This window comes from Crinia signifera, chromosome 5 (assembly GCF_055691185.1).
Source record: "Crinia signifera chromosome 5, ASM5569118v1, whole genome shotgun sequence".
NCBI classification, from domain to species: domain Eukaryota; kingdom Metazoa; phylum Chordata; class Amphibia; order Anura; family Myobatrachidae; genus Crinia; species Crinia signifera.
In genome coordinates this window covers 213913172-213929123 of record NC_139221.1, presented here as the reverse complement: position 1 = coordinate 213929123, position 15952 = coordinate 213913172, and the positions used below count along the sequence as shown (strand labels likewise).

Below are 15952 nucleotides of genomic sequence, written 5' to 3'. Positions count from 1 at the left end.
CAGTAATAGCTGCTGACCCAGAATATACTGGCTGGGAGATTTGCTTCCCCTAATACTGGAGAATAGACTTGTAATTAAGTCCTGAACATAGGTCACTCATAGAGTTAATGCTGGCTTAGCACACAAATATGCGGCTTTGGCTGAGCGGAGCAGCGGGGTGCTACTTGTGAACTGTCACTTAGACTTAGTAAGGTGTCATATGCTGTGCGGGAGGCGGGACTGGGGAGGTGTTGGGCCGCCTGTTTGGGGCTGGGTCACGACTCACCACACCTCCTCTCTTTTCAGTGTCTGCTGCAGATTCCGGACGATCACCGCTTTGGTTTCCGCCCCTCTCCGCCTCCTGGATGACGCTGCGGCAGCCTGGTCGCCGCCTCCTTGATGACACCTCTGGACTCCGGAGCTCCCCGTCTGAAGCTGGGAAGCGTAACACCGCTGAGGCTCCCTCCGACACTCACTGCTGGATCACCGCAGATTTAGGGGGATCGTCTGAACGCTGGTAAGCAGTCCGGTTCTCCCCAGCACCTCTCTCCACCTTCCTCTCCAGCTGCGTAGCTCTGCTAACTTTCTCACTGCTCCAGCAACTGCCCAACAGCCCTTAACGGCTGTCAGTTTTTTACCAAGGCTCTCGTGGCTCACGGTGCCAGTCCTGTGCACGGGCTGAATAACTTTATCGACATAGGGGTTTTCTGCCAGCAGTTCGTTGCTCCCTGTCTAATGTCTCTCTGGCGGGGAGCACAGTGTAAAACCATTAAAAGAACAGTCTCTTGCCTTCTGTGGAGGCATGCCCATAGACATACATTTAATGTCCCCTATGCGGTTTAATTATCACACAAAACATAAAATATTATCTATGAGTCTTGCAGTATGACATTAAATGTACATTCATAATATATACATATCTACAACAAGGGTATATATCTACCGCTAAGGTGGCGGCTACCACACACTTCCCCGTAGAACCTTGCATGTCCACATGCAACAAATTTTAAAAATAAACAGAATCTTTCCTACTTAGAATAAGATTCAAAAGGAAAAAATAAACAATACTGCATTACATTTGACCATGTCAGTAACACATTAAAAACTTTCTCTTTCTACTCTCTATACCTGAGAGGTAAGACGCCTTGTGTACTTCTGTTCGAACGTCTTAAGTCTGAGGTATCCTGGGCCACTTCATCATGTGGAATGACAGAAACATTACTTTCAGGGAATACAGGAATTTCAGTACCAAGGTTAACAACATTTGGATTTTCAGAAACATTCATAAAGCAGTAAGGCATGCCATTGGCTAACCCTGGCCAGAACAGATTTAACATTTCAGGGAATGAGCCACTGCTGTCCGTATCTGCAGGCTCCGAGACGGGAAGCTTAGGAATTGACACTGAATCATGACATTTCTTGAGCTGGTTTCGGTGTATTACTACTGAAGTTTCTTCGCCCAATTTGGAGATTTGATAAATGTCCATTCCAGGGTTTGGGATTTCTTTGATGATGAACAGCTGTTCCTCCCAAAACGAATCCAGTTTGCTCTGTCGTTGATTCTTTTTCTTCCAGACAACATCTCCCACTGCCAAGGGCTCTGCCAGTGCGGTTTCATTATAATACTCAGTCTGTTGTTGATGTAATTTATCTCTTCTTTGGTCAACAAGTTTGTAGGCATCACGGATTCTTTTTTGATGAGTTTGTACCCATTCCGTTTTTGGATTCTCCACTGAAGACATTTCCTGGGGTACTTCCAACTTTAGATCTGCAGGCAACCTGCCATTTCTCCCGAACAACAGATAGTATGGAGTGAATCCGGTAGCTCCATGCTCCGTGTTATTGTAGACAAAAGAAATCTCAGGTAGCAATTCAGGCCAATCTTGCCTTTCAGACTTGGATAGGGCTCTTAGAATGTTAATTAGAGACTGATTGAGTCTTTCGCAGGCCCCGTTGCACTGGGGATGATAGGCCATAGTGTGTGTCTTTTTACAGCCATACCATTTGCACAGTTCTTGGAACAAGGTCGATTCGAATGCAGCCCCTTGGTCTGTGAGGATTCTTTCGGGATAACCGTACTGTTTTACAAATGCTCTCCAAATTATTTCAGCAGTGGTTCGGGCCGTAAGATCCTTCACAGGCATGATGACGGCAAATTTGGAGAAGTGATCTATGATCGTGATGGCGTATTGGTAACCTTGGCGACTCGGTTCTAATTTCACATGGTCTATGAGAACCAGCTCCAGGGGATGATGACTAACAATAGGATGTAGTGGAGCTCTTTGGGTCGTTGCCGGTTTCTTTTTAAGTATACATCTCGTGCAATTCTTGCACCATTCTTCCATATCTTTCCGCATCTCTACCCAAAAGAAACGTTGCCGCACAGTGGATTCTAACTTCTCAGCTCCATAATGCCCGGAGTCATTGTGATAAGCTTGGAGCACTCTGTCCTTCTGACATCTGGGTATCACTATCTGACGGATTAAAGCATGTGTTTTGGGGTTGATGATCGCACGCACCAGTAGGTTCCCTTGGAAACGGAATTTGCTCCTCTGTTTGTATAATCGGATGAGCTCAGGATCCGCTTCTGGTTCGCATTCATACTCCCACCTTTTCTTAGCGGTTATCAATGTCTTCAATTTGGTCAACAGTGGACTTTCCTCCTGAATCTGTTCCCAATAATCTCTGTTTTCAGGGCTCGAAGTATCGGTTTCAGTTTGAGCGGCTAGCTGTTTCTTCTCCTTAGAAACGGTGGTTTTACCAAGGAAGATGTCTTGGAAAGCTGGCATCTCTATCTCTTCCCACTTGTCCGCATCCTCTTGAATAAACTGCTCTTGAGAGACACGAGAGAGAGCATCGGCGTTGCCATTGCTTTTCCCAGATCGATATCTGATGACAAATTGGAAGTTGGCTAACCGGGAATACCACCGCTGTTCAAGGGCTCCTAACTGAGCCGTTGCTAAGTGAGCTAACGGGTTGTTATCCGTGAATGCGACAAACGGGGTTGCAAGCAAATAATTTCGGAACTTTTCCGTGACTGCCCAAACGAGGGCTAACAGTTCAAGTTTAAAGGCACTGTAATTACTATCATTCCTTTCACTCTTTTTTAGGTTTCGACTAGCAAAGGCAATGATACGCTCCTGATCATGTTGCTTTTGAGACAGCACGGCCCCAAGCCCTTGAAAGCTGGCGTCAGTATATAGATGAAAGGGCTGACTATAATCAGGGTAGGCGAGGATGGGCGTAGTGGTCATTAACTCCTTAAGGGTATCAAAAGCTTCCTGCTGGGTCTCAGTCCAATTAATGGGAGTCTGTTTGCTCTGCTGTTGTCTATTGATCCCTCGTAGTAATTCATGTAACGGGGCGGCCACACGGGAAAAGTTCTTTATGAATCTACGATAGTAGCCTATAAACCCCAGAAAGCTGCGAACGTCTTTAATGGTCTTTGGCACAGGCCAGTCTCGGATAGCTGAAATCTTATCTGGATCAGGGACGATTCCTTGGGCGCTTACAACATGCCCCAGATATTTGACACTGCTCTGAAGAAGGAAACACTTGGAGGGCTTGACCTTCAAGCCGAATTCCGCCAGTCTTTGAAACACCTCATGTAGATGTTGGAGGTGATCATGGTACGTGCTGGAGTACACTCACATCATCGAGGTATAGTAAGACGATTTCAAAATTTCGATGCCCCAGGCAGTGCTCCATAAGTCGTTGAAATGTTCCCGGAGCATTACAAAGCCCAAAGGGCATCCTATCAAACTCGTAAAGTCCCATGGGGGTGGTGAAGGCGGTTTTCTCACGATCCCCAGTGGCTACCTGGATCTGCCAGTAGCCACTGGTGAGATTTAGGGTGGAGAAATATGATGCGGACTTTAGGGCGGTCAGGGATTCCTCAATTCTGGGCAAAGGATAAGCGTCCTTATGAGTAACCTGATTCAGTTTTCTATAGTCGACGCAGAATCTCAAACTTCCGTCTTTCTTTTTCACGATGACAATGGGTGCCGCCCATGGGCTATAGCTTTCATGAATCACCCCACTCGCCTTCATGTCCTCTAACATCTTTTTCACCGGCTGATATAAGGCAGGAGCCAGCGTTCTGTATCTTTCTTTTAGATTTCTTTTATCTTTCTCTATCTGTCCTTTTAGGATGTAGTTTAGATCTCCAGCAGCCGACTGTGCATTCTGAGCATTCACTTGTTGTGTCTAACCTCCTTTGCTGCCCCCAAAAGTTCATCTGGACTTGAAAATGAATGTTCCTGATACCCTGGGAGTTCCGGGAATCCAGCTCCAGTGTTACGCTTAACCCCAATTAGTTTAATGGCCGCATCTTTGAAATCTAGGAATGAGGCTTTGTCTTTTTGCAGACGCAAGAGTTTCAATTGGGTCCGGACACTGTCTTGGTGTACTCCTTCAATTAATCTGTTGATAAGAGCCTCATTTTCGTCTGGAATCTGGGCATCTTCTGCATCGAATTCTTGTATATCCTTCAGCATTTCCTGAAGACTCAGGGCGAAATCTCTCAAAGTCTCATCCAACCTTTGCTTTCTTGCATAAAACCGTGATTTTAACTCTGATAGAGTGGCAATATGGAAGGTTGTTGCTAGTCTCTGAAAAATCTGATCTGCCGTCTGCTTTTCTCTTGCTGGCCAGGACCAAACTTCCCTTAGCGCTGGTCCTTTCAGCTGCCCTATAACTATTTCCACTTGTTGCTGTGGACTTAATGGATGAAGTATAAATATAGAGTTCAGTTTCTTTTTAAATGCTTTCAATGAAACGCCATCCTTTCCTGTTTCTTCGCCAGAATAGCATGGAATCCATGGCGCTCCAAAATGATATGGCAAGGTAATTGGGTTAGGGGTGGCCATGGCTGGTTGCGGGGTTCCTTCAGCTGAATCTCCGCTGGACATTTTGCTGTTTTTCTTGTACGAATCCTGTTCGTGCAACGCCAAATTTGTAGTCCTCACTGGTAAGTATCTTCTACTTTACAGGTAAGTATCGCTTTTCATTTACAGGATATCCAGATATACACTTATGGACAGTTCATTACAATAAAACACAAATAAAACAATAAGGTAGTTTTATTACACTGGAACTCTGCTTTCGATGAAAGCCTGCTTGAAATCAAGGTTATTATTGGGCATGAGATATCAACATGCAAATACAAACATTCACTCACATAACATTTGTGAGAAGTTACTGTCTAACAATAATACTTAAGAATCAGTTCCACCGTTTGACAGCAGAATAAATAAGTATTTAGCACTTCAATTATAATGGATAATCAAAACGTTACGATGGTAAATAACGCAAATAAATACTCTACCAACACCCAGAGGCCTCTGTCTAAATTGTTACCCTAGGTAGTTATTACTTTTATAAATAGGCAAACTAATTTGCTGCTAAAACATTTACTCTATATCAATTACATTAGAACGTTAAACATTTCCCCAGTACCTTTCGTTTCCTATAAGGCCTTTAGTTACCCAAATGGGTTATTATTGCGCAATAATATTTCTGACTGATAATAGTCTGGAGTTAGCTCTTTTTATGACTATAGTCACCTGTAATATAAACGCTTTTAATAACTGTCTATCCTTTCTATTGTAGGATTTCAGGTCCCACGCTGCGATGTTTATTCCTAGATATTTGTAATCCAAAGTGGGAAACGTATCAGGTAAGTCTTCCTAAATAATGTCCTGCCTTGGTATATACCCAATTCGAAGAATAAACTGTCAATAAAGGAATAACCTGCGCTGACACTTTTCTTTATAATAATTCTCCGTGCTCTGCCTTGAACTCTCTGCTGTTTGCAATGCAGAATTGATTTCTGTTCACTGGAGACTGTGCTCTATGAATTGTCCCTGTGATTACTGAATGAGGCTTAAGATTGTACTGGTGCACTGCTGCTAGTAATGCTATCTCCAGATGTAGTTTCCTAAAGTTCTAGTTGGATTGGCAGCTGTGGTCTAAAGCTCCCAGGTTAGAGAGTCTATTGGGTACTATGAGAGCAATAAAAGTCTTTAATGATAAAGTTCTTCTATAATCACTGTCGCCTCAGTAATAGCTGCTGACCCAGAATATACTGGCTGGGAGATTTGCTTCCCCTAATACTGGAGAATAGACTTGTAATTAAGTCCTGAACATAGGTCACTCATAGAGTTAATGCTGGCTTAGCACACAAATATGCGGCTTTGGCTGAGCGGAGCAGCGGGGTGCTACTTGTGAACTGTCACTTAGACTTAGTAAGGTGTCATATGCTGTGCGGGAGGCGGGACTGGGGAGGTGTTGGGCCGCCTGTTTGGGGCTGGGTCACGACTCACCACACCTCCTCTCTTTTCAGTGTCTGCTGCAGATTCCGGACGATCACCGCTTTGGTTGCCGCCCCTCTCCGCCTCCTGGATGACGCTGCGGCCCGCCTGGTCGCCGCCTCCTTGATGACACCTCTGGACTCCGGAGCTCCCCGTCTGAAGCTGGGAAGCGTAACACCGCTGAGGCTCCCTCCGACACTCACTGCTGGATCACCGCAGATTTAGGGGGATCGTCTGAACGCTGGTAAGCAGTCCGGTTCTCCCCAGCACCTCTCTCCACCTTCCTCTCCAGCTGCGTAGCTCTGCTAACTTTCTCACTGCTCCAGCAACTGCCCAACAGCCCTTAACGGCTGTCAGTTTTTTACCAAGGCTCTCGTGGCTCACGGTGCCAGTCCTGTGCACGGGCTGAATAACTTTATCGACATAGGGGTTTTCTGCCAGCAGTTCGTTGCTCCCTGTCTAATGTCTCTCTGGCGGGGAGCACAGTGTAAAACCATTAAAAGAACAGTCTCTTGCCTTCTGTGGAGGCATGCCCATAGACATACATTTAATGTCCCCTATGCGGTTTAATTATCACACAAAACATAAAATATTATCTATGAGTCTTGCAGTATGACATTAAATGTACATTCATAATATATACATATCTACAACAAGGGTATATATCTACCGCTAAGGTGGCGGCTACCACACACATGTATGTGATGCTGACTGCTGTCCCTTAGCTTAGTCATCCAGCTACCTCGGTATACCCTTTTGGCCCAACTATAGTAAATGAAAACAATTTTGTAAGCTGTGAAGTGATCAAAATTGACTAGAAATTTTTTCATAAAAATCCAGATCCAAAACCAAAACCCACAAGGGTGTTTTTGCCAAAACCAATCCAGATCCAAAACACGAAGGGAGATCCAGATCCAAAACCAAAACCCGAAAACGTGACGGCCGCACATCTCTATTCAAAATATGAATACGACACACTGCTAAAGGTGGCCATACACACGATTTATCTGCAGATCTGTCTGGTTGGAAGAAAAACCTGGTTATGGATGAGAGCAAATGACAGTTGACCATTTGCTTGGAAATGCTGGAAAACTGACAAACTGTCACTCATCCATAACCATGTTTTTGTTCCAACCACCCAGATCTGAAGATAAATCTTACTAGTGTATGGGCACCTTAAGACTCCATCATAAGCGCAAATATTAGAGGTGATGAGGTAGAGTTTATTATAATTTGTGTTTGGAAAGAGGGAACAGATGCCACTGCTTGGTTGTAATAAAAGGATTTTTAAAGTAGAAATTATTTACACTGCAGAACTTACCTGGTTTTGTAATGTAAACAGTGGAGCAAAGAGGGGGTGTAGGTACTTTTTACCCAGGCACGGGTTTAATAGAGGGGCCCAAGACCTGCTCCCCTTGCCTCCCACGTGACAGTGAGAGAGGACAGACTGCTAATCTCCCAGCGCAGCACACCCTGCTCAGTGCTGTGGGGATGATGTAGACCTGGTTTATAGTCCAGCCTACCGAACAGGTAAAAGCTGCTCGCCTCCCGCCTAAATAGCCCCCCACCATGTGAATCCCCCAGGTAGCAGTCGAGGGGATGTGTTCCCTAACACATCCCCTTGAATGCGGCCAAACAGGAGAGAAATCATTCGATGGTCACACACCATCGAATGATTTTTCTCACCTTCGGTAAACTGACTTTTATCTCGCCGCAGAACGCTAAGGTGGGGCAGGCGCTGATGTCATAAGACATCAGCCTTCCCTCCTACATCAGCCTTCCCTCCTCTCATCGAGCGAACATAAAAAACATAAAAAAACACATGTCGATTTTTATAATGTTGACCTTTTGACCATGCCGACCATATCAGCTCTTTTCATGTGTCGACCTAATGACTGTCGACCTAGACACTGTTGACCCAACGACTGCCAGCGAAATCTAGTACAAAAAATAATTTACCATAAGTCATGAGTCATAAATAGTTGTGATATGAGCTGTATCTGCAGAACCCATGTGACACACACCTCAACATACAGCACATTAACTTGTATTTACAGAAAAATATAGGTGTAAAGTACCATAACTACCACTGAATACTCACAACGGTGCTAATTATATGGAAATAGTGGCAGAGGGAACATCAAAACTAAAGATTTTGTTACAATAACTGTTCTAAAAATGGTAAGTGGTAGGTTGGTGCCCTCTTGTGGGCAAAGTATAAAATGCGAGCAACAGAAGAATAGTAAATGCTATGCATTAAAAGTGTATCGGACCTTTTAGGTTCCACATTGCTCCTTGCCAATTAAAATATTTTTTTCCCACAAATGACCCTCCCTTAGCCTCTGAAGAGGCCCAGAATTGCAGGGGAGACATAACATTGCCCGTCACAGATACTGTAACTGCTATTCTTTGCTCAGGCCCACATCATAGGTATCTATAGGGGGATGTAGCTGGGCCTCCACCACTAGTTACAAATTCCATAACTTGGGCCCACCCAACTTTCAGTGGCCCTTCTTTTTTCTTTTCTTTACACTTTCTATGACAGCTGTGCTCTTTGTCGTTTGCTTCCAAGGGTATATTATTTACTAATGCACAAGTCTTATTTTGCAATTTTAATATTGCCCATTTATGTCCAGTTCCTAAAAGCCACAGAGAAAAAATAATATTCTCTGAACCCCAAAATCCCTTACAGTGACTCTATATAATACTATATGTTAGCTGTACCTTGTGTGCAGGCTTATCACAGGGGCGGATTCGCCCACCTAAACCGTTTGCCATTTGGCCTGTCCTATAGCCCCTAGGCTGGACCAGTCCTATTGCCCTGCCGCCAGCCTCATAATCCCTCAAACTGGTGACTGATTGCTTGCTCAAATTGTGAACTAAAACCAGAAGCTTCCACTGCTACAGCTAGCAGTCATTGCAGTGGCCTGCAGCATGACTCCAGTAGGTGGGCGGACGCCACATTACTGGAGCAGCAGCTGAAGAAGATAAAGATGGTGGTGGTGGTTGGTGTTGGTGCTGTGCGTTACCAGGGTCACACTGCCAGTGTGAACAACACAGCTTTTACCCAGCATTTAAAAGCCAGGGACTACAGTGCTAGCCCCCAGCTCACTGCTAGGCAAATTACAGTCAAGCAGTTGTAATTAGTCATTTGCCTTTCAACATAGGTCCTTTTGCAGTGTGAACGGGTAATCACTGGTCAGAGACCCAGAAATTTTGACCTGGGTTGTTCCATTCAAGCTAATACCCCTTTCACAACGCAAATGATGGGTCGCACACGGGACTTGGACATGGGGCCGTGCTGGGAGCAACCTGGTATTTGCGGGGTGAAAGTGAAATAAAGTTTGTGTTGAAAGACAAATTACCGGGTCTACATTGTCATCGGGAGTTCGAAGGAGGAGGTGGGACCATTATAATGGCATGCGATGCGACGCGATTTCAATGTTAAATGCCCACGCAGACCTGATTTTTTATTGTATCCCCACCCTGATGGGTAATGACAATGTTTAATGCCCCCCATTGTTAACGCCACCCCACTATCAACGCCATCCCGAAGCGTGACGAGCGCTGCGAGCCCGCGAGGGGCGGCGGTACGCGTCCTCCGACCTTTTCATACCCCCACTATCCATGTCGGCGTGGAGTTGACTTTATATAGTGTGGCGAGCGCAGCGAGCCACCAAGCCCGAAGCGTTGCGAGCAGACGCGCATTACTTCACAAGTATTACGCGTCACCTCGCGGGGCTCGCTGCGCTCACCACGCTATAAAGTCAACTCCACGCCGACGTGGATAGTGGGGGTATGAAAAGTTCCGAGGACGTGTACCGCTGCGCTCGCCGCGCTTCGGGTTGGCGTTGATAGTGGGGTGGCGTTAACAATGGGGGGGCATTTAACATTGTCATTACCCATCAGGGTGGGTGTACAATGCAAAATTGGGTCTGGGTGCCTGTACAATTAAAAATCGGGTATCATCGCATGCGATCATATGGCATGATTTTGTGGTTGTACAATGTCCTGCGATGGAAATCGGGGGTGCCGTGATAATACACAAGTACTTGCTTTTTTTCTTGATGGTTTCATATTTTACGCAAAACAGTTTTCTGGACAAATATTATTTCATATTATGGCCTATTTGCACATTTTCTTATTTGTGCTTAAAATGTTTCTTTGTTCAAGAAAGTTACTGCATCTTCCTCAGTTTGTGGTATATCAAATAATTAGATTTTCCTCAGTTTGAGGTAAATTAAAAAATGTGTTCAGTGTTAATAAATTAAAATAATTTGTTTACTGACTTTTTGTACTCTTAGTTTTATTATGTATCCCAATTAACACACTGTAATTGCTTAATTTCGGTCCTCGCTGTCCGCCGTCCTCTTGCCGTTGCAACTCACCGTACAGTAAGTAACTCTGTAGGAGGGAGTACCCTTCTATGTGCCGGCATCTTACTCAGGCCCAAAGCTTTGCAGATCCAACTGCTACAAAGATGAAAGGAAGGCCAAGTTTTGTCCAACCCAGAAATAGGCCCTATGAGGAGCAATCCCACCCCCTACACAGACCCCACCCCTCAAAAACCCCACCCCATTAGGGTTGCTTCTATACATTTCCCAGGCTGGTTTTCCATTCCAATCTGCCCCGGGCTTATTGAGTCCTGCAGTGCTTCCTCTGTGAGGTGCACTAACTTTTTTCATGTCCTAATCTTCACTCTTAGGGGTAAATTTACTATATCTTATAATAAATAAGTAGAATCTGATTGGTTGCTATGGGCAACATAGCATCTTCAATAGAACTTTTTTAGTAAATGTACCCCCTAGTATGTCATCTTATTGCTGTATGTTATTTCTAGATATTGTATGTCAAATTAACACTGTTACTATGTATGGTCCTTTTAAGGTGCTGCGGAAACTACCAGGCACCTTAAAAATGAGTCTCTGAATACCTTTCTGCCATTTCATCTTGGATGTCATCTCACCACCTCAAATTCAACATTTCCAAAACAGAATTAATTAGATTCCCACCAGCCAAGAGTAGTTACCAACCTGATATCTCTCTCACTGTTGAGAACACAACAATTAATCCTACTCCACAAGCTCGCTGCCTGGGGTTCATCTTCGACTCTGAACTGTCCTTCATTCCTCACATTCAATCTGTCTCTAAATCATGTTACATGCATCTAAAAAAATATCCAAAATTTGGCCGTACCTTACACAAGACACTGCAAAAACTCTAATCCATGCACTCATTATACCACGCATTGAATATTGCAATAGCCCCCTTACCGGTCTTCCTAAGAAAGGACCATTTGTGGTATAATCAGAGACTGGGGACACAAACCTACTAATCCCTGACAAATTGCCTACTAACATTCTAACCTCTGAAGCTGGGTACATGTATATAACAAAGCACAAGAGTTAGTACCTATTAACCATTGGTACTTTGGAACCACCGGCCGGTGTGCATGATTTTATGTATATTTTATTGTCTGTATATTTTATTCATTTTTCTATTTTTCCTCTCTTTATTAAATATATTATTATACAATTTTTTATTATTGTTGCTGTTGTCTATTTTTCCATATACAACTGAGAACTGAGTTTTGAGTGCTGTCTATTATCCTCTTCTTTTGTATTGTCTTTTGGGGACCAAGTACCCCCATTTAGATAGCAGCTGGAATGGGTTGTATCCCCCTAGAGCTCAACATACATATATTTTTAGTCCAGGGATCAAGCAGGGACATTCTCAGGTTTGCCCCTTTCACACCGGCCTAGTCACTGCATTTTCTGGTGTGAGGGGGGAGAGAAACCACCCCCCCCCACCTTACCACCTATGTGCAGCAGCTGGTCCAGGCAGCAGGGATCTGGGCAGTGGTGTCCAGGCAGCGGGGTATGCGCAGTGGCATCCAAGCAGCGGGGAGCCGGGCAGTGTTTGCTGGGAGCTTGTAGCGCTGTTTGCCAGGCAGCAGGGGAGGAAGCGCTGCTGAATTTGAAAACATATTGAAAAGACTGGTTGGATGCTGATTGGCTGAATTCAGCCGCCACCCACAGCCACAGATGGAGGGGAGCGCCAGCAAGCCAGGAAAATAGGTAAGTACCTTTCGCATTGACCTGTATCCCAGCTAGCAGGGTTGAAATCCCAGCAAATTTTCCCAGGAATTTGGCCTGGGAATCTTTCACACGAGTGCTAGTCACGTGTTGTTCCCAGGGCCAACCCGGAAATTTAGGCTGGTGTGAAAGGGGTATAAGCTATCTCCCATGGCTTGAAGTAGGACAGGATAAACTCTACTAATTTTACTAAGATGAGAGTTCTAGTTCAGATGGGATGTTGCTATGGGCCACCATTCAGATAGTGGGCCAGATGCACTAAGCTTCAAAAGTGATAAAATGGAGAGTGATAAACAGCCAGCAATCAGCTCCTACCTATCATCTTTCAAACACAGTCTGTGACATAGCAGGTAAGACCTGATTGGATGGATTGTTTATCACTGTCCAATGTATCACTTTTGAAGATTAGTGCATCTGGCCCACTATCTATTATATTCTAGAAGGTGCTAAATAAAAGAGTAGATTCTTCTTGGTTGCCCATAGCAACATCCGGTGAGAAATAGTACTCCCATCTTAGTAAATTTCCCCCTTAAGCTGTGTACACATGCATCGATTTTTCGTTTTGCTTTAGATTCGATGTTTGAATGGGAAGATCAATTGCCAGATCTAATAGAAAATTGAATCTAACATTGAATCTAAAGCAACACGAATTGTGTGTACAGGGCTTTGGATTCGATGTTAGATTCGATTTTCTATTAGATCTGGCATTAGATCTTCCCATTCAATTTGGCATTAGATCTGTACTTTTGCATTAGATAAATTCTTGGTACCTTGTATACATTGGATTCGCTGGATCGAATTCGATATTTCCTTGGCTGCATAGTAGATTTTTCTGTGTGACTTTGAGAAAACGGGAGCGCGCATTGAATCGAATGCAGATCGAAAGTGTCCTAAAAACCATTCTATGTGAATTTGATTTTGCTTCAATAAGCAAAATTGAATCGAAAATAGCCAAAAATGTATGCATGTGGACACAGCTTAAAGCAAAACGAAGTGTGTGCACAGGGCTTTAGTGTGTGTAAAGCTAGAGGAATATGTTAAGATCACTAAAAGCAGTTTCAGGCTTCTGCAAGGTACTGGCATGAACTCTTAAATACAGTACATACTCTAATATGAGTCCTCAATGTTGTAGCACATTTCTGAGTGACAGCTGGACCCATCCTATGGAAACTGTCCTTAACAATATTAGAGTTTTGAGTAATTCCAGGCAAACAATCAACAATATGCTGTGGAGATTTCCAGTAATAGCACTGAATGTCCAGAGAGTTATATGTGTATTGTCTGTAGTGCAGGGAGATCCAACCTGCGGCCGGTATAATGAGCACTGATGAGAGGAGCAGGAGAGGCCATTGATGAAGAGCAGAGCTCTCTACTAAAAAAAAGTGTCCACTTTACCAAAGTATTAAGCAGCACATTGGCTATATACAGTACAAAGTATAAAGTCAGCTTAATAACTCAGGGAAAAGGATGCCTAGCTGTCTTGTGGATTCTGTAGTTATGCATACCTCCATAGGTGTGCGCAGCACATTTTATTAGGGTGTGCACCGTCAAACGGGTGTACCTAGCACCACCTATTAGGCATGTCAAACACTGCCCATTGGGTGTGTCTAACACCGCCAATCATGCGTGTATACCATCATCTATTGGCACTCTCTACAATATAAAACGTCTCTCAGCCACACCATAATCTCCTGCCTATTTCAGTATCTTCTAATTACTCTGTGTAACAGTACATGCAAATACAATCATAAACATATATGGATGACGCAGGTATGTAGTGATATGACAATGGTCTATTAAAAATAACAATGCAAAACACACATAATTGATTAATGGGCTCTTCTTTTAATAGAATACAGTTCTAAAAAGCAAAAGTCTTTGGTAAAAGGTATTGCTGGTATTGCTAGTGGCAGAGAGGTTTTCATAAGGGTGGGCACAGCATTAGGGGGTGCCTGTGCACCTCTAACACTCAATGTGCCCATGTTCATGCATACCACCCAACTGTCCTAATTTTCACTGGACCATCCCTTTTTTGGGAAGGTCCTGCATCCCACCCAGGGCCAGCAGTGTCCCGCTGTGGTGGGGGTAGTTGGGAGCAACCCCTTCCCAGCGCTGCTCTGCTGTGAATAGACGTTGTCCACCTGTTCCCAGAGACAAAGGGGCTGGGGGCATAGCGACTACATAAGACATTGGCACCAGTAAACGTTTTTACAACACTTCAAGACCCGGAGTGACATGAACTTTATTTCGGTATATGATTGGATTTTGGTCCATTTGTGATGGGCACCTGGGCAGTCTTAATGACCAACATAGCAGGATGGGCAATGCCAGACCTTGCACAATATATAAATATATATATTAAATTTATTTATTTATTAACAGTTTCTTATATAGTGCATACATATTCTGCAGCACTTTACAGAGAATATTTGAACATTCACATCAGTGGAGCTTATAATCTATATTCCCTACCACATGTACACGCACATGCACACACAGACATTATAGGGTTAATTTTTTTGTTGGAAGCTAATTAACCTACCTGTATATTTTTGGATTGTGGGAGGAAACCGGAGTACCCAGAGGAAACCCACGCAAGCATGGGGAGAATATACAAAATCCATGCAGTTAGAGCCATGGTGGGGATCAAACCCATGACCTCAGCGCTGTGAGGCAGTAATGCTAACCATTACACCATCTGTGCTGCCCGGATGGGCATGGACACTGGCCAGTTCAGTAGCTTGTGATTCTCAGCATATCTCCCCAGTAGAAAAATCTGCATTGATTACCTAACAATTCTTACACCCGTTGTGTAAACATCTAAGATTGCCTGTTTGAGTTTAAAAAAAAATCTTTGTGAACTAGGTATTCTATTGCAAAATTACTAGAACAAGCAGCAGTGTATTCACTGCACCAAATACAGAATTGTATTACTCCTCTAAACAAAGGATATACCATAATTCGATACATCTATAGCCCCTGATGAAGTCCTAAGGACGAAATGCGTTGGGTTTCAAATTGTCTTTGTCTTTTTAGCCATCATGAGAAAATGAAAATGCTGAAGAAAATATATGGGTACTTGTGTACTTTAACGGCTCCCATCGCATGCCATATGTAGTGTCATGCGATGGTGTGCGATTTTTGCCGTTTTTATGCATTTTTAAAAATCGCATGCAATCGCATCGCATGCGATTTGATCACATGCGATCACATGCGATTTTTAACAGAAATGCATCCAAATGCATTGAAATTAGTATCAAACATGTTCAATGGCCCCAAAATGTCATTTTTCAGGCTGTACCACCCCACTATCAACGCGAACCCGAAGCGTGCCGAGTGCAGCGGTACGCGTCCTACGACCTTTTCATACCCCCACTATCCACGTCGGCGTGGAGTTGAGAATAGAAAGTGTGGCGAGCGCAGCGGACACCTGTGAAGCCCACGAGGGGACGCGTATAACTGTGAAGGTATCCGTGTCCCCTCGCGGGGCTCGCTACGCTCGCCATGCTTCGGGCTCGGTGGCTCACTGCGCTCGCCACACTTTCTATTCTCAACTCCACGCCGACG

At 44.1% G+C, this 15952-nt stretch overlaps 1 long non-coding RNA gene across 1 annotated transcript; it reads left to right on the top strand.

Annotated features, from left to right (window-relative positions):
• The first annotated feature begins 379 nt into the window (after positions 1-379).
• LOC146079642 (uncharacterized) lies at positions 380-6724 on the top strand. The gene is made up of 3 exons (XR_014474668.1): positions 380-496; positions 5590-5656; positions 6323-6724. It is a non-coding gene; the product is annotated as an uncharacterized LOC146079642 (long non-coding RNA).
• Positions 6725-15952: the final 9228 nt, after the last annotated feature.